Source organism: Streptopelia decaocto (assembly GCF_964273445.1).
Source record: "Streptopelia decaocto genome assembly, chromosome: 3".
Lineage (NCBI taxonomy): Eukaryota > Metazoa > Chordata > Aves > Columbiformes > Columbidae > Streptopelia > Streptopelia decaocto.
The window spans coordinates 54,286,023-54,307,925 of record NC_138656.1 but is presented as its reverse complement, the minus strand read 5'-3'; the positions used below and the strand labels follow the sequence as shown (position 1 = coordinate 54,307,925).

Sequence of the window (21,903 nt, the reverse complement as noted above, 5' to 3'; positions counted from 1 at the left end):
CAGTATTCAAGATGGGACGTTGCCAGCACCAAGTACAGTGGAACGATCACTTCTCTAGTCTTGCTGGCCACACTATTCCTGATACAAGCCAGGATACTGTCGGCCTTTTTGGCCACCTGGGCACACTGCTGGCTCATGTTCAGCTGGCTCTCAATCAACACCCCCAGATCCTTTTCCACTGGGCAGCTTCCCAGCCACTCTCCCCCAAGCCACTCTTTCCCAGTCAGCTATATCCATCTTAAAACTCGCACTGGATCTTGGATCTCAGCTTCCCATAAAGCACAGGACCACATTTTTCCCAAGACTACAGGCTCTTCAGTTCTCTGGTTGTGCAATTGGAAAGTAAGGCCTGCTAGAAAGTAGGAGGTAAGTGGAAATTTTATAACATCTGTACATGAGTGCAGACAATGAGCCCCATGGCAAATTCTGAGAATTGTCTGGTAGAGAAGAGCTTCCAGTCTTTTCAAAAAGTTATTAGTATCTCAGGAGATACTGGAAGAAAGGATAAAAAGAAGCACTATTTAAAAAAAAAGAAAAAGGCAAGATAGTGTTTCTGGTAATCTTCCTGTAAATTTATCTTTACTGTTAAACAACAAATGGAACCAATACTAAAAGAAGTATTTACTGGCTAGTAATATGCTTGTGTGAATCAAACAGTATTAAATTATGAAATAAAAGGTTTGCCAGAAATCCATTACTGTTTTTTTTAATTTTAAAAAAAAAAAGCTTTTCTAAAATTAGTGAAAGGAATGAATTATCATGTAAGAGTAAGAAAGGCTTCTGATATCTTATAAAAATCATAACTTAAAAATTAATTCCAGCTGACCTAGATAGCAATATTGCCCAATTTGGTGAAGTTATCTATAGCTACATTGTTCTGACCATTTAACATTTACAAAGAACATAGAAGGCAATCCATAATAGGGTAAGTTTTAAGATATGTCCAACTTAACATGCACAAAACAGAGAAGACAGCATACTTGTTTAATTATTGAATTAGTGCCCTTCCAACCTTATAAAAGAAACATTTTCCTTTAAACCCTGTGTAAATAGACATAACTCAATTCCACGCTGAGTTTTCCCGCTGCATAGTGGTGTTCCTGCATGAGTCATGCACTGACCTCTTGACGTACTAACCTCTTCCTGGCAAAAATATCTTGAATTCTCCAGTTATGTTCCATTCACCTTTGGTTTAAAGATGGTTCAGCCCAGCTTGTCTGTGGTTATCACCTGCTCACCACAAACTCTGTCAGTGTTCCCAATAGAAAACAATAAGGTAGGAAAAGAAAAAAAAGAAAAAGAAAAAAGCACCAGGATTGCATCCTGTACTGCCTGCAGAGGGGGCAGTGTGGGCCCGGCACCACATAAACAAGCAAACACAACAGTGCTGGCATGGGTGACCTACAAGGAGAGATATAAAATGTCACTTAATGTGTCTTGGCTAAGTGATGACTTAAGATCACTTCAATGGTCTTCAGAAATTTGAAAGATACCAAGGAAGAAGCAAATATATTTAACATCATGAAAAGAAGCATAAATATAAAGAGTGGGGTGAAATTAAAAGGCAAAGGTAGAAATAATCCTTATGAATTAATGAAAAAATCCTGATTCTGAAGAAGTCTTCCAAACCAGTCATCAGCTAATGTCTTAGGATTTCCAACTCTTGAGGAGGTCAGACACTTAAAAACAATCAAACTTATGGAAAATATGCCTGAAGATACTTAAAACCATCTGAAATATCTTTTCATCTCTTAACTTTTCATTTTGTTCAAAACAGTACCGCATTACTCCTTAACCAAACAGCAGTCTAGGAACAAGTTCTTATTAATTTAAATAGTTTGAATACTGTTATAAGCAGGATTAAAGCACAACTTGCACTGAAGCTCTGTAAAGCAGGTTTGCTATTTCTACAACCTCGAGTTCTAAACTTGAAAGCTCCCACAACCTTCATATAACCATGAACAATCTTCCTCTTATCTGATTGCTGAGGAATAGCCATCCTGAGCTCTGCCTTCTGTCTTGAATTTAAAAATATAGTCTTTTCCACAAATTCTGTCCAAATATTCTACCTTGTGCTGTATGGCAGGCCCAATCTGTTAGTCCTTTATGCCAGACAGAAAAAAAGGCTGCTCCCTTGAATGATTTACTGCCCTCTCTGTGTTTTTATTGACACAACATTACTTTGTCTGGATTTTTGTAAAGAATCTTTGTATGCGACTCCTCCATACACATGAACAATCTTAATGAGTGCAGGCAAATGCTTTAAAGTGCTATCTGTTTTCCAAGGTCTGAAACACAGATGTCTCTTTTTGGTAATGCTGCGTGCCATTGACCTGACTGTAAAGTTGGTGGCTTCCATTGGTGCACCACCCAGACATGATTTGCTAGGTAAAGTGGGTTTTTTGTGAGTTCTTTTTAGAAAATGATTTTGATTCCCAGCCTTCATTTAGAGACTTTGTCTTGATATTGTTTCACTTTTCAACAAGTGATGTATACACTAAGATACAGCCGCTTGTCACATTATAAAGGATCTTAACTAGTGAGAAAGGAAACATTATTTTTTCTTTTCAGTTTTGAGTCTTTCTAAGTTTTCTGATTCAAACAGAATCTTGCTTCCCTTGCCTTCCCTTCTTTCCCTTCCCTTCCTTTGTCATTGTTTCCGTATTTTGCAGACAAAATTTGGGAGAACAGATTAGGAGCTACATGTATGATATGTATATCTCAGTTAAACCTACCTCAGAAATGCTGTCCTTTGTTTGAATAAAGCTTGCACATAATAAACCAATATGTTTAGGGTTTTATCCTCTCAGTTTCTCTTGATTTTTAGTGTATACTTCTTGCTACCTCTTAAACTGCAATACTAACTCTTTTTCTGAAGGAGGGAGCATTTTCTTTCCTGCTCCACTAAATCATAATGGTATTTCACATATTTTATTTCATTCTATGCCACTCATAGTTTGCCTAAGCATTTTCACCCTGGACTATCTCCTGAAATAAGGTTAAAAGAGAGCCTAATGAAATAATGTACAGAGGTGCCACTGGAAGGGAGATAGTATTTCTCTTCTCAAGTGAAAAAAAGAAAAAAAAAAAGTCACTTTTAAAGCTCTGGTGAAAAGGCAATGATGCAAATGTGGCAAAGCTGCAAATTCTGCAGTGCTGTTGCGAAACTACCTTGATTTCTGGTAGCATGACAGTATTGGAGTTGGTCCTTTGATTCACACAGAGGGTCTATTTCTCCTAGTGTCTCATCTCCAGCACTGATCAGAAGCAGATGCTCAAGGAACAAGTACATAGGATTCTTCTTAGTACATTACTACCCTCCAGCTATTCTCATCTCGGGGTATTCCCTGGAGTGGATCTGGTTTATCCATTTAGTGACCTTGGTTTATCCACTTACTAATGATGTACTTACTCTTTTCCACATACTTACCCACTTGCCCTTGAATATATGTAAACTATCAAACATAAGAATCATCTGTAACGTGCTTTGACATGAACTTCTGAAGTCTATCAATCAACTGCTGCATAAAAAGAATTTATTTATTTTTTTTCTTTTATTTATTTGTTTGTTTTGAACCTGGCTTCTGTTAGCTTTGGTTTATGGAGAGAAATTATAAACACTCAATTCCACTCATAACTTTGCATATTTCTACCAAATCCCCCTTATTCATCTATTTTCAGGGTGATGAGTTTTAACCTACTCAGTTGTTCTCCATTTCATCTCAGAGAAGGAACAAAACTAAGAAATCTGTGACTTTTAAGAGACACTGCTAACAACGTTCCTCTCTGCAGGTGCATATTTCTGGTTTTTAACAAAAATATTGTTAACAAAAGATGATTTTTTTAATAGTCAGACCTGTTTGTTCTATAGTTCCTTTTATTTAGACCATAGCCAAGGGGCAGATACTAATTTCTATCTTCTATATTCATTTTACATTAAGGAAAACTAAACTATAAAGTACTAAGTTATAGAGTACAATTAAATAAAATGCACAAACACAGTACGGAGAATATTTGGCTAGAGAGTCAAAGCATCCCATGTATCCATAGAAGCCACTAATTTGCTATATTTGTCACTGACGGATCCTCAGATGAAGCATTAATTTAATCCAATTTCAAGAAAAAAAAGTAAACAAATCAGAATCCAGGGGACTGTAGCAGTATTAGAGAATTTAAACAGAAAAGGTAATGAAAAGATAAGACTGTACTAATTTGATTTATTTTCTCTGAAGAAGTGGAGGCTGAGAAAAGACGTGACAGTGGTCTTACGATAAGTAAAAAGGCGCTATAAAAGGACAGTAATCAATAGCTTACAATGTCCACCATGAAAAAGAAAATTTGCAAAATAACTCAGACTGGATATCACAAAGAGCTAAAATAGTCTATCTAGAGAGATCTGGACTCTCCTCCCCTGAGGGCTTTTAGTATCTTCCAGGGTGGCATGCTTGATCCGTTCCCAGCCTATGGAGATAAGTAAGTGATCTTCTAAAATCCCTGTCAGCTCTGCACTTCTATGGTTTCTTATTGATGTAACATGTGGCTTTAATGGGATACAGCTGCCTAAAAGCATTTTATGAGTCCTGGTAGCTAGCCAAAGGACCAATATATGGACCTGCAAACAGCAGGAATAGGACACAAGAGCTATTGTTCATAGTCATATGGTTCCATTTGTGTGTTACTTGGTTTGAAAAAATTAAATCTTGTCTATTCAGTCTTTGCTAATTCTGTCTGTTTAAGGCATATGAAGTGGGGAAATAACATAATTGAAGCTCTTATTCTGAATTCTAACTTTCGGTATTGCTAAGTGCATCAAGGGGCTCTCAACACACTGCAACCAGAATTTGCTCTTAGGAATAGGCATAATCACAACTTTGTTTCAATTGAAAAATATTTTTGGGTTGTTGTTTCTCTCTGCTTACCATTACAATTACCATGACCTAATGGGAACTCAAGCTTCAGCATATTCTCCAAAATTATAAACATTCCACTTCTTAATAAATTATAAAATCACACACCTTCCATTTGCTTGTGGCAGAATTTGGTCTGATTTCACAAGCAGAAGTATATGAGCACTGGCTGCTGCATCTAAAGAAAACAAGGTTCATCATTAAGGCCTTCTCATGACAGCTCTGCAGTGATAAGTGTGAACAAGACTGTCTCACTAGACACTAACAGGTGACTAATGAAATGTATCACACTGGTGAAATTTAATTTGACGATGTACCTTTTTTCTTTATATGCACATCTCATTTTAGCTTTCCATATAATTAGTGAAAAGAGGTGGGTCCTAAACTACAAACTAAACCCTTTGCATTGAGCAGACAACCAGAGACCATTCCTGACAGGGACCCACGTTAGGTGCTTTAATTTAAAATTGTGAACCTTCTCCTTTGGGTGCAAGCCACCACCGTCAAGTAAAGAATGCTGTAGAATATGAGGGTTTTCTTCTACCAGGAAGCTTATTTCTGCTCATTAAGCAGGCAAAATCTTCTAACAGAAACAGATGTAAACCACCCAGGAAGAAACAATAATAATAAAGATCTAGGTAAACACTTGCAAAAAATCAGATACACAAAACCATTTATTCTTCCAAGCAGATTTAAGAAAATAAAACTATATGCACACCTGCCAATATTGTGAGGAATAAATAAATAAATAAATAAATAAATAGCAACATCTTTTAATATGCTTTAATCAAATACTGATCTTGTGGTCAATAAAGTACTCATCAGATATCACGGCAGTAATTAAAATTCACATGGTAGCTATGCACAGCTTTTACACACCTTTAGACAGTGTCTACAGGGGCAGTTTGTGACTGCCAGTTTCACTCTCGGGTGCTGATCCACTCTTATCCACTCCGCATGTGTATTTTAATATTGCTGGACTGTCTTGTGGAGAAAACCAACTAATTTCCTCCAACACGAGAATTAAAAGAAAGTGATCAGAGTTGCAAAGTCGGGCATTCAAAGTAAAGGAACATCAAAGCTAAAACCAGTTGTCTTTATTGATTCCGTTTGTACATTTGCATTGCCACTCCCTTGCACACATTTTAACATCCATTTCATTTTCTTCTTGGTTCCAACTGAATAGCTCAGTTTTAAAAATTATTTCTTTCATAGTTGGTTCTAAAATCTGACAATACTATTTAGGTCAGAACAAGAGGCTTTTTGTCACCTTCTCCCGTCCATCTGTTTTATATACGGGTGTCATATTTGTTAATTCTTGACTGAAAGTACCAGCCAGTGTTACATATTTATTAAAATCCTGTGCTCTTGGCCTTACAATAACATTAAACTACAGTGGCCTGAACTTTCACAGACTATTTGATCCCCATATTTTCTGCATGTGTTAGGCAAAGAGAAATATTTTCAGGATGTAAATAAACAAGACCAAAATTAGGGCTGCACGGGATATTTTGTCTCTGGAATCTACTCATTCTGAGTTTCTGACACTGTAGAATTGCTAATGCATTTGAAACAGATGTTGTGTACAGTTTTATTTTTGTTTGAAAAACAGACTAATACCCTTTCTTTCACAAAACTTTAATTATGTGCTGCTTTCTGACACCCTCAATTCATGTGGAGAACTGAGAACTACAGACCCACCACAAAAACAACTATTACAGGTTTTCTTAGGCTGGTGCTTCCTTACACATAACTCTTCCCATTTTGCCTTTCTTAGACAGTTTTTGTCTTCACTCCTTAGCCTTCTGATCAGAGTTAATCTTCTCATAGACATAGAGCTTTTTTTTCACCTTTCCGGTCCCTCCCACAGGAAACGTCTGCTTAGGCTATAAAGCCAGGCCAGTGCCATTTTTTCTGTTCAAACCTTGTAAAACAGCCTCTGGTTACCTACACCTTAACTCCCTTCCTCATCCTTTACCCTAACCTCTTTGTCCCCCTGATCCTCACTGCTAAATCCTAGGGGTTTTTACCCAGCAGAGTAGCCCCAAGTCACAGTTTCCACTTCCCCATGAGCCTCCACTCCCTGTAGTTCATGGTCTTCTACAAAGAGATCCCCTGTCCTAGTCTCTTGTCTTGGTCCCTGGGCCAATGTCAGGCTCTCGTCTGTTTTTCTTTTCAATTTTATAATTTTATGTTATAATTTTATAAAACATAGGTAATGAAGACAAAGGACCCCTGTTCTTCACAGTGATGTCCAGAGCCAGTGTAGCCAGCAACACTCCAGGAACTTCAGTTGCAGGAGAGATCTGCTCAGCCCCACGTGATCCCAGCCTGGGCACACAGAGATAAACTTTAGGGAGTGAGGCTGAAAACATCCAGCGACCAGGAGCATTTTTGCATTATGTGTTCTTTAAGCAGCTTACAGCTTGGCCAGATTTGGGCTGATTTCACAGAGATAAAAGCTGTCCTTTAGCCCATGGCCGCTTCCAAGTGTCAAGTCTCTATTCAGAAAGCAAGCACAGATGCACTCAGGCAAGAAAGTTTCATTTAATGAGGGCCAAGCAGAAATTGAAAATACCATTGGCAGCCCACACAGTGTACATGAAAAAAATCCATTAAGTTCCATGTTTTGTACATTAATGCAAAGCCTACGCTGACTCTCCTCCCACTAATGAGATCATGAAATGATGACCTGCAGATCAAAGATCTCACAGCTTTATTTAGATTTCGGCAAAGAAGATATTATCTTCACTGTGCAAAACAATTTCTTTAGTCTTATTTAAAAAAAAAAAAAAAAGAGAGGGGGAGGGGGACTAATTTTGATTCATTTCTACATGAAGCATTTCAGCCAGAATTTTCCCAAAAGACCTGTGTCAGTCATGCACCCCAGCATAAGGAGAAGTCAGATTTCAACTCAGACAGTTCTAGTTTGACTACGTTATAAGCATCTGAAAACAAAGTCCGTAATGGGAAGTGTCAGGCAACTTTAATAATAGGTGGGGCTGATATAACCACTTTATCATAGGGAAACACACTGCACATGCAGGGAGATCAGCCATAAAATAACCTCCTTCTCGTTGTTGCCCTGCACATCCAGTGGCTCCCACACTTCAGGACACTTGAATTTTGGCAGCCCAGTGACTAACAGCCAGGAACACAATTTCAAGATGATGATAAAACACGAACCTCTCAAAACAACTCATAACGGCTTTACCAGCTTGTGATTTTCAATGGGCGAAATTAACAGTAGTTGTGCACTTGCTGCTACATTAAATGTTCTAAACCATCAATAATTTCTGGAAATTTCTCCAAACCTAATCCTGGAGCTGACAGAGATTTTTTTTTATATACTCAGTAAACACACTTTCAATCTAGAAAATAGTTATTATGTATTACTAAGGGTAATGTTATCTCATAGGTACTTCCCCAATGCAGTGCACAATATAAAAGACTATTTTGGTGCCAATGGGTATTTCAGCATTTCTGCAACATGGAACTTCACAGGGAGCTGTACACAATGTATTTTGCTTGGAGTACAGTAGATAAGCTGTCATTGCTGCTTTGGGAAAAGGGCACCCTATATCTTACTGATTATTGCTCCAGAAGCCAATGCTCCCAAAAACTGAAACAGAGTCCTGCTCTCATAGTCTAGAACACAAATGTACAATAGGTGCAGCACAGAAAAACGTACATCGACTTACTGTACATATAAAAATAGACATGCAATTAAGTCACAACAGATATGAATCAAAACAGAAACAAATTAAAACAAAAAAATACCTACTTTGACAGATTCATACCTGCAGTCTTCTCATTCTAAAGCAAAAAGCCAGGAGAGAGAATATTCTAATTTCTTGCCCATTTGGGTGGCTTCCTTGCACATGTTCCTGAATTTTCAGCTATGATGAGATCCTCTCATTGGCAGTCACCAAGAGGCTGATATGACCATGAAATGAGGAAACACAGTGAATGAAAAATAAGGTACTAGCACCACCATTTGCTGAGGGCTGGAAAAACTAAAAGAAACTTTAAGAGACGATGTAGACCTATTTCTGTAATGCTAGCTGCTTTTAACTCACCATTGCTGCATTGTAGATGCTTGATCAAAACATGCTTTCAGCATTAATTACTTGTCAGGAAAATCTTAATGAAGTCCAGATGTTTATTTTTATTCCCAGGACTATAAATCTTCAAGTGTAGAAACAGTTTCATACAAGGGGGTTTCTTTCAGTTATTTAAGTTAAACAAAAGTATTACTTAGAGCTATGTGAACATACGGTGGCTGGCAGGGGTGGACTGAAACAGTTAAAGGCAATTACTATGCCCCTGGAAAACACGTTTTGTTGTTGCTCCTTGCCATCTCAACACTGAGAAATGTGGGGTTTCAGCAAAGTGACCTTGGAGGGGATGAGCTCTCCTCCACCAGTGGGGCCCTTCCCTACTGTCACATGGTGTTTCCATTTCTGCCTCCTGTTTCCTGAAGCAATTTACATTTTCTTCTAAGAAAGAGGGGGTCTGTGAAGTAGAAAAGTAACACAAATCTTCTTTAAGCAATTTAAAGGAGCACAGTCTAATTTTAAAAGATGATACTTGTTAAGAAACAGATTTCAACACCTGTATTGCAAAGTGCAAATGGGATGAAAATTGACGTAGACTTTTAAAATCTTATTTTCTTCTGCCTTCTCTGCTGTCTGCTAGTTTTATTTTGCTCCTCTTGAGCAACAGATGCAGTTCTTATAAATGACAACCATCAAATCAATTCATAAAAATGGATGCATTAAACCTTTCAGCGTTTCAAGGAAAAAATACTTTGGAGGAGAAACGCTTTGACGTGGGACAAAAATAGCTCAAAAACTACTTTTTTTAAAAAATACAAAATTAATATAAACATTTCTATTGCACAAATATGTTGATAAACTTTTCTGTTATCAAGACATTACTGTTGGCCCAAATGACCTAGTAAATGTCCCTTTTACAAAGTTTTTAAAGTACATTTTTAACTCCTTCAGTTCCTTCTTTCCTAAAAAAAAAAAAAAAAAAAAAGTTACCTTTAGATCAGTGAAAAGTGTCAAGAACAAGAAACAGGGAGTGAGGAAGAAAAACTAAAGTATTTCTTCCTCCACTTTTTAACTCTTTTCTGAAAACTATTTAGACTAGGGTCACGAGCCCAAGATTATTGTTGCAAATCCATAGTTTAATTTCTTCCTCTGCTGAGTCTTTCCACAAAGAGAATAATTTTGTCATCCAAAAGCTTCAAAAACCAGATACCTAAAGCTACTGGGTGGGCTAAGGCTCACGTACTATTGTGGATTCTGATTCCCCAGCACCTGAAGATCCAATACCTAAACTACTGTTAGAACCTCAACTTACTTGGGTTAATAATGTATCATCTACATTTATTTTTATATTACGCAGAGTTAAGACATGAAATAAGTGCACGTTATGTGATACAGACCAAAGATGAGAAAAAAGTTCTTTAAAGAGAGCTATTAATTATGATCTCTTATTTGGCTGGTGTCACTCAGCACAACCCTAGAGAAATTAACAGAAACCACTTTGTTGTGCATAAGTTGAGGCCTTCACATTGAATACACAAAAGCATAGAAAAATATTTCTATTGTTTATACATAGACACAATAAAAAAGGCAAGAAAGAACTGGCCAATTTTTAAAATCGATTTTTTGGATCACATAGTTCCAAGTATTTCATATCTTTTATCCAACTTGTGCAGTTTCACAGCATCAAAATGGATTTAAAGCTATTGCCTTCTTTTCCTCAGAAATTTTCTCCATCTCAGGTTTCTCTCTATAGTGTAATCACTTCTAAAGCCACCATCCATTTGTTGGAGGAGTATTGTCAGGACTTGGCAGACTCCTTATTGTCATGAACTGTTTCAAAATACAAAACACATTTTACAATTTTAGTATCATCACATTTCTTCTGGTTCTGCTTTCTGAACGGTTATTCTTCTCTCAGACACTTCTGACTAAGAAATTGTACCCACACAATTCAAACCAACACAAATCATGAAGAATTATTGTCTGCTTTCAATTACATGTTGATTTCACATCCTCACTGTGACTTCCAATTTCCTCAAACTGTAGGAAAGTCCTCAAACCACATTTTCAAATATTTTCGAAATTTTTCATCCTTTGCCGGAGTGACAGCTGACAGATGTATTTGTCACTCAATATTTCCCAAACTGATTGTTTTTTGCATCATTGGTAAATGTATTCAGACCTGACTCATTTCAGATGTGACTACACCATCCTGATAGCCAATAATCATTCTCCCTCTTCTACAGTTTCACATATATTCTCCAAGTAGGCAGACCACAGACAAACATGGTATAGTGTTGTATATTTTATGCTTCTTTTAAAATATTTTTAGACTGTTTCTGTAGTTCTTTCTGCTCTTCAACAATTGCACTATTACTGAAGACTAACATATCTAAATATATTGAAGTATAGGTCAGCTATGGAAAACACATTTTTAAAATGGCTCAGAGTACACGCACAAAAGATACAGGGACCATGAAATAGAAAATCAGGAGTGAAGTCCAGGGTTTGTAAATGACCATACTCCACACCACAAGAAGGCAGCCATATTTTCCAATGCCAGGCCAAAATTGTTCATTTTTTGTCCTTTTCTAGGTTCAAGAAAGTGTGCCGCAGCCATCACCACTGTTACACTCATGCATGCACACACACATACACTCAGAAGGAAATCAGAAATCAGGCTTAAAAAATGTGTCATCAGGAGCTTCTGCACCTTTGCTGTTTTTCCTGCCTTACTTCAGGATTTTTGGGGGAGGCCACATGTTCCTGAACCTCTGGGACTGGCGCAGGAGATAAAATTGAAATTGAAAAGCTGTGTTAGTCCAAGAAACCAATTTCTTTTAAATGGATTAGGGCAACCAAACCCTTCCTTCACAGCCGCATAGGGCGAGTCCTTGTGGGACAGGAATCAAGGTACTAACATTCGGTTTCTCTCCCCCTGTCCCCTTCATGACACTAAGGACAAAGATGGGAAAGAAAGGAAGAAAGATCGCACAAAGCCCCAGAGGTCTATTGGACAGTGGAAAACTGGGGTAGAGCAAGCTGCCAGACAAACGTCCACTGTGTCATCCAGGGACATTGAAAGAAAGAGATTGAGGTGATGTCTAAAACTGTGGGCTTCAGGCCCCAAAATACAGCCAACTTGACTCCTGTCAAACCACTTACAGAGAAGCTGACTTTTCCTTAGATAAAACTGAAGCTTCATACACACTCTTTTCTCAGTGCCACACATATGTATACAAGTACTGCTAATACGTATGTATGTGCTCACATGTATTCGTAGCACAGTGTCACTATATAAACTGGGGAAAAATACTATCTTGCTTGTTTGGCAACCTACGGGTGTCAATATCTTCTCTACAGTAATGCTGACATTCGTGAAGATTCTGCTCACAAACAAGCACATAAACCAGAAATACTTCTGCTGTTCTCCAGCTTAATAAGGGAATAGAAGTAGAAAATAAAATAAGCATAAAATCAGGATTTTAAAAAAGACAATAAACTTGTATTTTCAAGCTGCTGAAACTGGCACCACTTGAGCAATAGAAGAATTAGCAGGCAATTTCACTAACCATATTTATTTACAGGAATCATGTAAGCAGAAATACTTGGCATTATTACTGAGGTGCTTTCACACTGCATTCATGTAATTCATTCTGCAAAGCCACACATGAAATTCCCACCTCTATTCAAAGATTATTATATCCTTTCTTAAAGACAGAATAAATCTTCAGTCCTTTAAAATCTTTGTAAAATCATGACAGTGGTTTTCACTTTTATGTGAAAGGGAGAGCATGGATGTAAAAACCATCATCCATATAAAAGACGTGACTGCAGATAATGGATGCCAGAACTGTGGAAAGTGAGAGGACAAAAGACACAGCTGAAGACTCCTGCAACTTAGTAGAGGGAGCAGCTTCACTCTTTCAAATAAGGAATGTACATGTCTGGTACTTTATAAAAGAAAAACAGATGTTAAAAGAATAAATGCATAAATTTACCTATTAAGACAGAACATCTAGTTTGTGTGGTAGTTTTACTAGGAGCTGCAAGTTCCTGAAACTTCTACAAAAACAAGAGCTATGTACATCTTGAAATACTGTTTGTTCCCTGGTCTGAGGAACGCTGCAGCAGACACAAAATACTCCCTCAGGGCAGACATGGCACAGAGAGGTTTAGATCAGTGTGCTGATGCAACTATTTAAGCTGACTCTGGAGATAAACCTGTGTCCAGCTGATGGTATTGCAAGCAATTGCATTTAGAGGGTGACATTTTAAAAATTCTTTTCTTAAAGGGATACAAGCAAGACCATGATAAATAAATCACCTCCTAACCAAGAACATAAAGGAATTTCTTTGTACTGACAAGCTATTCCAGTTCAAAATTCCTTGTGTAGGAAAGTTACTCTACAACTGTCCCCTACCTGTGGCACCCAACACTGGCTCTTCCCTTGGGTGACCACCAGCCATGAGGCAGCATCGATGGGCTCTGTTGCAGCAGCTCCTTCTGTTACAGTTTCTAGCCCGAATCTCTACAGAGAGTTAAACCAGTTTGAAATATTTTCCAATTTAGGTAAACAAAAAGTAGATAAAGTTCTATTTTGCAATCTGAAATGTAAATCTTTATGCCTGTCTTAGGAATAATCTCCATATTGATCTTTTCCACCCCTATCAGTTTTATTTAGCCAGTTTAGCGGTTTGGAAGAGTTGTTTGACTGAAGCAAAAATAAATAACACTTTAAAGGGTTTAGAACCTGTCATTTTAACTAAACCAAGTTTGTGCTGTCAAGATATCTGAAGAATACCCAATGAACAAGAAGTATCATTAGGAAAGTTGATATTAATATTTCCACAATAAAATTTTATTACGAGTTTTGTAATTGATGAACAACAGATGCATCTATGAAAATAGTGCATTTTCCTTTCAAAACAACAAATGAACTTCTGACTGCCCAGGTCACTTATTTTGTGTACTGACAGACTGGGTTTTCAATAGTTGACCTTTATCAGATTGGCTCACTGATAGCGATTTTGTCGGTCATTCTGTTAAAGGCAAATGTGTATTTCTTGGCCCTAGAATAAAAATGTTAATTGGTTAACAGAATATCAGGCCCTATTACAGTCCAATACCCTTTTGTTGTTTTTGTTGTTGTTGCTAGAAACAAGTTTCTTTATCTCAGTATTTAGCTAAATTACTAGCAATAAAATTAAAGCAAGTTTAAATCAAAAATTGCATTCAGAAAATGTATACCAAAGATATAAAGAGAACCCAGTCCTGTGGGCTATTTCCAACAGAGACTGAAAACCAAGCTACTCAAAGATGATTTCTACTACACTAATAACCGGGCTGTTCTTATCAATGCCCACATTTTCTTAGCACAAGGAACGAGACTCCACAACAGAACTCTTTTTGATGCCTACATTGACAGATAACATAGTTTAATATTTTCATTGAGTTAAACTCACCAGGCCTTACCAGGGCAAATTCTGACACCCTGGGGGTTGGATGCCTTCAGCCCTTCAGGATGCTGCTCCTTCCAGAGGTACCCACACTACATGGCCAGCCACCTCTGGCTAACGATGCTGGGCTCGCTTCTTTGCATCTGATATCAAAATCAAATGGCATTGAAAAAAAGCATCTATTTGATGTATCATGTAAAATGTGTTGATCCTGTAGTTCTGTGTTAGCGGCCAACTGATAGAATTAGTTTCGCAATCTTTTGAAGCACCAACTGAGCATCCTCGGGAGCACCTCCAAGTTTTGCTGCCTGATAGCAACAGCACCAGTAGCATTTTGTCTCCTGATTCTTTTGGCTGTTCTTTATTTATACAGTCAATATTTTCCTGTCAGTTTTTCTAATTTCTAATCCTGTCCCCTTGCCCTTCATCTCTCCTAATGCATTCAGCTTTTATTCCCTTCTTTTCCAGATGGCTGCTTGGCCCATTATCATCTGGCCACTAATTGTTGCCTGAACTAACCCCATCTTTGCTGGATGTGGCTTGTAAACTCCACTATGAAATGTAAACTTGCTTCCACTTCTTTTAAGGGCACTTCTGCATGTAAATATGAAGCTTTCCAAAATTTTCTGAGGACTATTTTCTGATTTAAGAATGCCTGTAAGTTTTCCCAGACATTAGTCTTAGGACTCCTTATATAAGCTTGTACTCATTTCAGAGGTATTGCAGACCCTTTACACTTAACAATGTTTACTGAGTCACCTGCTACATGGTATGGAACTCACCAATATGTATTTGCTTTTTTAGAAGTTATATTTCTCTATCATTTGGTCTCCAATTTCTTGCCTGGGACAAAATACTTATTTTCACTAAACTGCTGTTTCAGTTGTCTTTGAAGAATAAATACCTTTTTTTTTTTTTTTGTAGACTGGATTTTATCATATCTCCTGTTTATATTTCTAATTCTTCTGGGTCTACTGATGTTAATAAACACCCTATATTTAGGATTATTTACAAATATTTGTGACCATGATATTCAGATATTTTACAAAGGAGGATCAAAGTAATATTAAAATTGCTAAATGCAATCCTTGCGTAATTCCAATTGCCTTTTTACATGGTCTGCCAAACAGACTGGGGTTTAAGTGTTGGCATTCAGACTGCAAGTGAGCAAAATTGCTTTCCCTGTTTTATCAAGAAATGCATCTTGTTTCCATGAAGCAAACATGTAGTTCCCTTGGCAATTATTAAATTGGAGGGTTTATTCTAGTGCAGGAAAGTCTATGCTCTATCATAACTTGATGTCAGGAAATGCAGCTGAAAAAGGAGTCCAGGAAAGGCAGTGGAGGATCAGGTCCAGATGCCACACAGCACCAGGACAGAATCAGAGGGTGCAGCGATCCATCTGCCTTGTGCTTTGCTGCATTTTTCAGCAAGTTACTTCACTTTATTGCAGTTTCTCTGTGTAAGATGACAGAAACATTGGGCCAGCAGTCCTTTGCCAAGCACTTTTACATCCTGCCATAGGAAGTACCATGTCAGAGCACAGTCTTATTATTAACAATTAATAAATCACAAGTAAGTATTATTTATTTTACTGAAATTTAATATAGTCTAATTATATTTGTAGCTATTAGTAAGTTATTTTTAAAACATTTGCAAATAAATGTGCTTATTAGAAACAAGCCACATTATGATTTTGTTGTCATCAACAGGACTGTTATTTGGTGGACAGCACAGCGTTTATTTTCTGTTGATGACATCATAGTATTTTTGTATTCTGACACTTTTCTTTAGAATGTTAATTTAATTTACGTATGAGCAATGCTGCTAAACCTGTGCTTAAAGTCTGTAGCATAGGCACTGATTAAGGGAGTACATCACCATCATGTTCATTAATTACAGAGCTGCTCTCTCAGTAGGTTCTCAAAAAGTAATCAAGGCGATCAAAAGACAAATATTGGCAACTGGTCACGCTCAGATCCCTTGCAAACCTTTATTCTTCTCCAGGAGCCAAATTCCAGCTTCCCAATGCACAAGAGGTAATGGCAGAGACTTGGGCAGTTGCGCTGCTGCTGCTATTTTTCACTCTTATTGTTATAAAAATATGAATGTTATAATGAGAAGGCTTTTTCTGTTTAACATCGAATAACAAGGTCACTAACCTGTGCCTAGCTGAGAAACAATGGAGTGGTAAAACCAAATTTCTGGCTACAACCCTAAGACAAGCATAGTCTCACTTGTGAAATATTTGTTTAAAGTGCACCGTGTTCAGAAATCTGTTCTCCAAGGCCACAGAAGGTATGTGGTCATCTATAAGAGACTTTTCAGAACAGCTTTAGCAAGGACTTTTTTTAAATGAAAAGATTGCAGTTTTGGGGATGTGAAAATTACAGTCTGTCTGAGAAATAAACATCGTTACGGTTCATTGTAAGCTAAAAGCAAAACTAGAAGCAAATAACATAGAACTGTATTTCCAAATTTTTCTAAAGAAAAAAATCAACAAATTATAGGGAGTCTTTTATGTAACCAAATATAAAAATCACAATTCTCTAGTGCTTCATCTGTGAAAATTTTAAAGAACTTTCTAAAGGTGGGTGGGCAGCTATAATTACCTTGCTTTTAAAGACAATAAACACTTTAGTGCTAAACCTTTCCAGAACTGGAACCTTGGACCATAGAGCAAAAAGGAATGTTCTTCTATTATAAAAAAATACTTTTTTCTCTGGCAGATAGGTAGCTTGCAAATGTATTTTGGAGGTTTAACTATGACAGAAATAAAGGCCAAAGTATGTAAAAAAAGCATATTGTTACACAAGTTTGTAACTAAATAGCTGGCAAACTTGCAGGATTTGGGGTGGCAGGGGGGAAATATCTAGTTACAAGAGCAGTGGAATATGTAAAATGGAACAATAAATATTTGACATTAATTAAATTTTCCTTTTCAAAACAGTAGTGCAAACAGTAATTTTATATTGTGTGAATTATACCATTGATGCTGCTAAGGACGTGTGGTAATCACCAGTAATTTTTTCTTCCTGTAAGAAGCATTAATTTATTAAATTTAGTAGTTTATTTTGTTTAGCATATCCTTGTGATATTATAATTATCTTTCATTGAACACACATAGAAAAGACTTTTAAAATTCCTGTTTCATTTAGGAACTAGAAAACAAAATTCTCTATTATACGGAGGAGACACAGGATTCTCAGCTGTTCTCCAAAGCTGCACTTCCTCCCATCTTCTGGGTATAATAACATACTGAATGGAAATCCTTCAGTGAAGCACTTCATCAAAGCCAGGTGAACTCACTGAGACACTGGCCACAAGTCAAAAGTGACATCTTTATGCTCTTGCTTCTCCCACCACTGGAATGGGGAGGACCAGGAATTCTTCCAGTGGGGAAAGTGACTTTTTTTTGTGATAACACTTTTTCATGGAAAAGACCACCTTCTAAACATTTTGCAGTTTTCCAAACAGGTGAACCGGCATTTTAGCTGTGTCCCTGGGAGACTCATCTCCTGCAAGGGCCAAGCAGTGGAGGCAGGCAGGGAGCAGGAGCCTGGCTGGGGAGAGTCAAACAACAGTGTCCTGCTGCCATGAGATGGAACGGTAGCCTAGTAATCTGTTGGGTATTAATGGGTGAAAGGCTTCTGGGGATGACAGTGAGAAATGGGAGGGATTTCCTGCTTCCTCAAAATCAAACAGCCACTGCCATTACAGTAAGCAAGAAGTGCTAGGTGAGAGAAATACAATTATGTCTGTCTTCAGAATTCCTACATTTCAAAAACTTATTTTTTTGCCCTTCCATTTAGAAAATTTTCAAACCAGCTTTTTCTTCTTTTTTTTTTTCCTCTCATTTTGACAGTATTGCTGAAGTCTGCCAGAGGCAGAAAGCATATTATTTTAGTTTTGCTTGTATCTATTTTTCAAACTTGTGTTCCCAAGTTTCAGAGGTTATTGACCCTCGTAACTCCAATTGATCTTTAACAGCCATTCTGTGTTCTCTGCAACTCCAAATGCCAGATATTAAAGCCCTTCCCATATGCAAAATGCACGTGCACAAGCACAGTGGAAGAACTTCACAAAGACTACATGTCCAGTCCTGCTGGTGTTGAATGCTGGAAGCAGTGCTGTTTGTGAAAACAGACTTGACTCAAGACAGCCCCTGGGAGAGGTAGACAAGGAAGCAAACAGCACTTGCCAAACAGTGTTCCTGCGGCAAACACCACTGCTAGCAGGTGCTTGTAGCAACTATAATGATGCGCACAAAGCAAGAAAGTGCCTGCACAGCAAAACCTTTTTTTTTGCATAGTTTTTTTCCATCCTATGTCACCTTGCTTCCTCACACTCTTCCTCCTTTATCCCGACATGTGAGTGCTGATTTTCTCATACCATTCTTGGGTTTTCCCCTTACTGCACCCAACAGTTTCAGCCTCAGTTTCCCTCCTTTGCTTCTCACCCATCCTTCATCCTGGTCCATGACTAGGAAGCTGCAAATTGCTCCCATCCCGCTCACCGCTACCTACTGCTTGCTTCCCAAACTTCAGCTCTCCTGAGCACTCATTCCCACATCCCTACCCAACTACTCTCAGTTTTCTTTTTTTCCTTGCAGCCTACCTTTCCTGTATCTCTCCCATGAAACTTCCTTTCTCTTCACTGTGAAACCTGCCATAACCAGGTCCTTCATCAGTCTGTCTGTCTTCCTTGTAGCTTTGAGCTGGACCACTCCTTCCACTCCCACTTGTTTCTAGTGAAAAGAGCACTGGAAGCAGAGAGATGTGTCAACATTTGCTCCAGCCCAGAGCAGCCAGGAACACTCAGTATAAAGAAGGTCATTTTTTACTCTGGCCTGAATTGCTCCAAATTGCCCGATTTTTACTTCTGGATGTAGGCAAATTACGGGTTTTCCATTATTCTTGTTCTTAGGAATGAGTGAATCATTTTGGCTTGGATTTTCAAGCAAATAAATTCAGTCAGCTGGCATGGAAGACTTCACTCCTCCTGTAAATAATCGCAAAGCATCACATTCTGTTAAAGGCAGTGATATTAGTGCTACAAACACACTTATAAACTGAACTCCCAAACTAGTCAAGAATTTCTTAGGAAAACCACAGAGGGAACATTTTGAGAAATGCAACCTCTTCTTTGGCTTTCAAGCCAGGAAGCCACTACAAAGAACTATATTAGAAGTATTTGAAAGCATACTGCTTAAGAATAAAAAAGGTGCTGCAAAAGCTGCTGCTGTTATCCTGGCTAGGGGGATTTTGGATGTCTGTCACTTGCTGGTGCAGGCGTTGCCATTCATAGAGCTTCATGAGACTGAAAGGAAGCTTACCTACCTTGATTCGAAATCTAGTTGGGCAGCAATCCTCAGGCACTTCGTCAGCCCTGCCTCCTGCTCCAGCTTCCCTCTTTCCCCCTACATCACAGGCAGATTTCCAATGGCAACTAGTTCTTGTTTCTATCCTGAAGCTTATCCCCTAGTCAGGGTAAGTTTATAAAACCTTGCAGTTAAGATTCATCACTAGAGAATTAGCCTGCACAACTCTGAACCCATGACATTATATTCCGTGTAGGTCATTAGTCAAAATCCATCTCGGTTTACTCGTTATTTTTCAAATTTTAAATATTTATTTTTTTTTTCTATTCCTATGATCTCCATGGCCTGCTATCTTGAACTGTTGAGATGAATAGTTGATAATAGTAAAAAACAAAAGTCATCTTCAAGTATATTTTTAGCCACATGAATCAATCCATTTTAGCTCCATGACTTTGTGAGATGCATCTCACATACACTGTGTCTCCACCTCCTTTCACAGACTCTCAGGCAGCTAAATATCATCAATACATGCTCAGATTTTGATCTCTAAATTTTATATGAGCCCCACACTACTTCTCCACTCCCGCTGAACAGTCCCCAACACTGTTGTCTATCCTCTGTTCAGCTGTTCACAATCCGTATTATGAAAGGCAGCCAGACCTAGCTAGTGGTGTCACACACTGAAGTGACACCATGGAAGTGTTATTCTAAATGTCTGTAATACCAAGCAATATCAAAATGGTTAGACATTAATATTATTGTGATAATCACAGTACCAGTCTAGCACTTTTCTGCACAGCCTGGCTGGGACTGATCTCCAAGGAAAGTTCTAAAGGACTTTTGTGCCATAACATGCAGGATTCCTTCAGAATTCCTGCACTGATGGCCATCATACTTCTGCTATAGAAATGATTGCAATGTGCTTCACAAACACCTGCACCTGTCTGGTTTGTCAGCTATCATTTTACCCTCATATTCCTCCTTCTTCTTGCATCTCCACCTTCCCTACTTCGAACTAGCAGTACACATCTGTCCCCTTATGGTCATATATCTGACATAGGCTTCCTGTTTCATAGGGTCCCTTCAGGTTGATGAAAACCTTCCTGCTCTTTCTCCTCCCCACACAAGAGCATCACAGAATCACAGTATGTTAGGGATGGGAAGGGACCTCGGAAGATCATCTAGTCCAATCCCCCTGCCGGAGCAGGAACACCTAGATGAGGCTACACAGGAAGGCATCCAGGCGGGTTGTGAATGTCTCCAGTGTAGGAGACTCCACAACCCCCCTGGGCAGCCTGTTCCAGTGTTCTGTTGCCCCCACTGAGAAGAAGTTTCTTCTCAAATTTAAGTGGAACCTCTTGTATTCCAGTTTGAACCCATTACCCCTTGTCTTTTCATTGGTTGTCACTGAGAAGAGCCTGGCTCCATCCTCATGACACTCACCCTTTATATATTTGTAAATATGAATAAGGTCACCCCTCAGTCTCCTCTTCTCCAAGCTAAAGAGCCCCAGCTCCTTCAGCCTTTCCTCATAAGGGAGATGCTCCACTCCCTTAATCATCTTCGTTGCCCTACGCTGGACTCTCTCCAGCAGTTCCCTGTCCTTCTTGAACTGAGGGGCCCACAACTGGACACAATATTCCAGATGTGGTCTCACTAGGGCAGAGTAGAGGGGAAGGAGAACCTCTCTTGACCCACTAACCACCCCCTTCTAATACACCCCAGGATGCCATTGGCCTTCCTGGCCACAAGGGCACAGTGCTGGCTCATGGTCATCCTGTTGTCCACGAGGACCCCCAGGTCCCTTTCCCCTACGCTCCTCTCGAATAGGTCATTCCCCAACTTATACTGGAACCTTATACTTGCTGTCCCCACCCCAGCATCTCCAGAAAACCACCTAAAACGGGTATGAAGCATCAAGCATCTGCAGCAGCCCTTTAGACTCTTCAGTCTTACACAAGAAAGTGAATTGTAGTTTGGTGTCCGCTGAACTCCACAGAATACTGCAGAGATCCCATCACATCCTGGCTAGAGGTGAGGTGTATAACACAGGAAGAAGCTGCCAGGGCTGAGGGACAGAAAGTGGCAGCAGAGCAAGAGCCTGGACGTATTTCTCTAGGAGCTCTACACGACCCGGCAGACACTTGGGGTTCCCTGC

General features: G+C 38.7%; 1 protein-coding gene across 2 annotated transcripts in view; it reads right to left on the bottom strand.

Annotated features, from left to right (window-relative positions):
- ESR1 (estrogen receptor 1) overlaps positions 1–8,832 on the bottom strand; it is a 186,753-nt gene extending 177,921 nt beyond the window's left edge. Inside the window, exon 1 of one of the 2 annotated variants that reach the window (XM_082049623.1) lies at positions 8,708–8,832. The gene's annotated coding sequence lies outside the window, so the exon portion shown is untranslated. Of the gene's footprint in view, positions 1–8,691 lie in introns of both variants that reach the window. The other variant, XM_082049624.1, reaches the window with a different exon arrangement.
- Between the last annotated feature and the right edge of the window lie 13,071 nt (positions 8,833–21,903).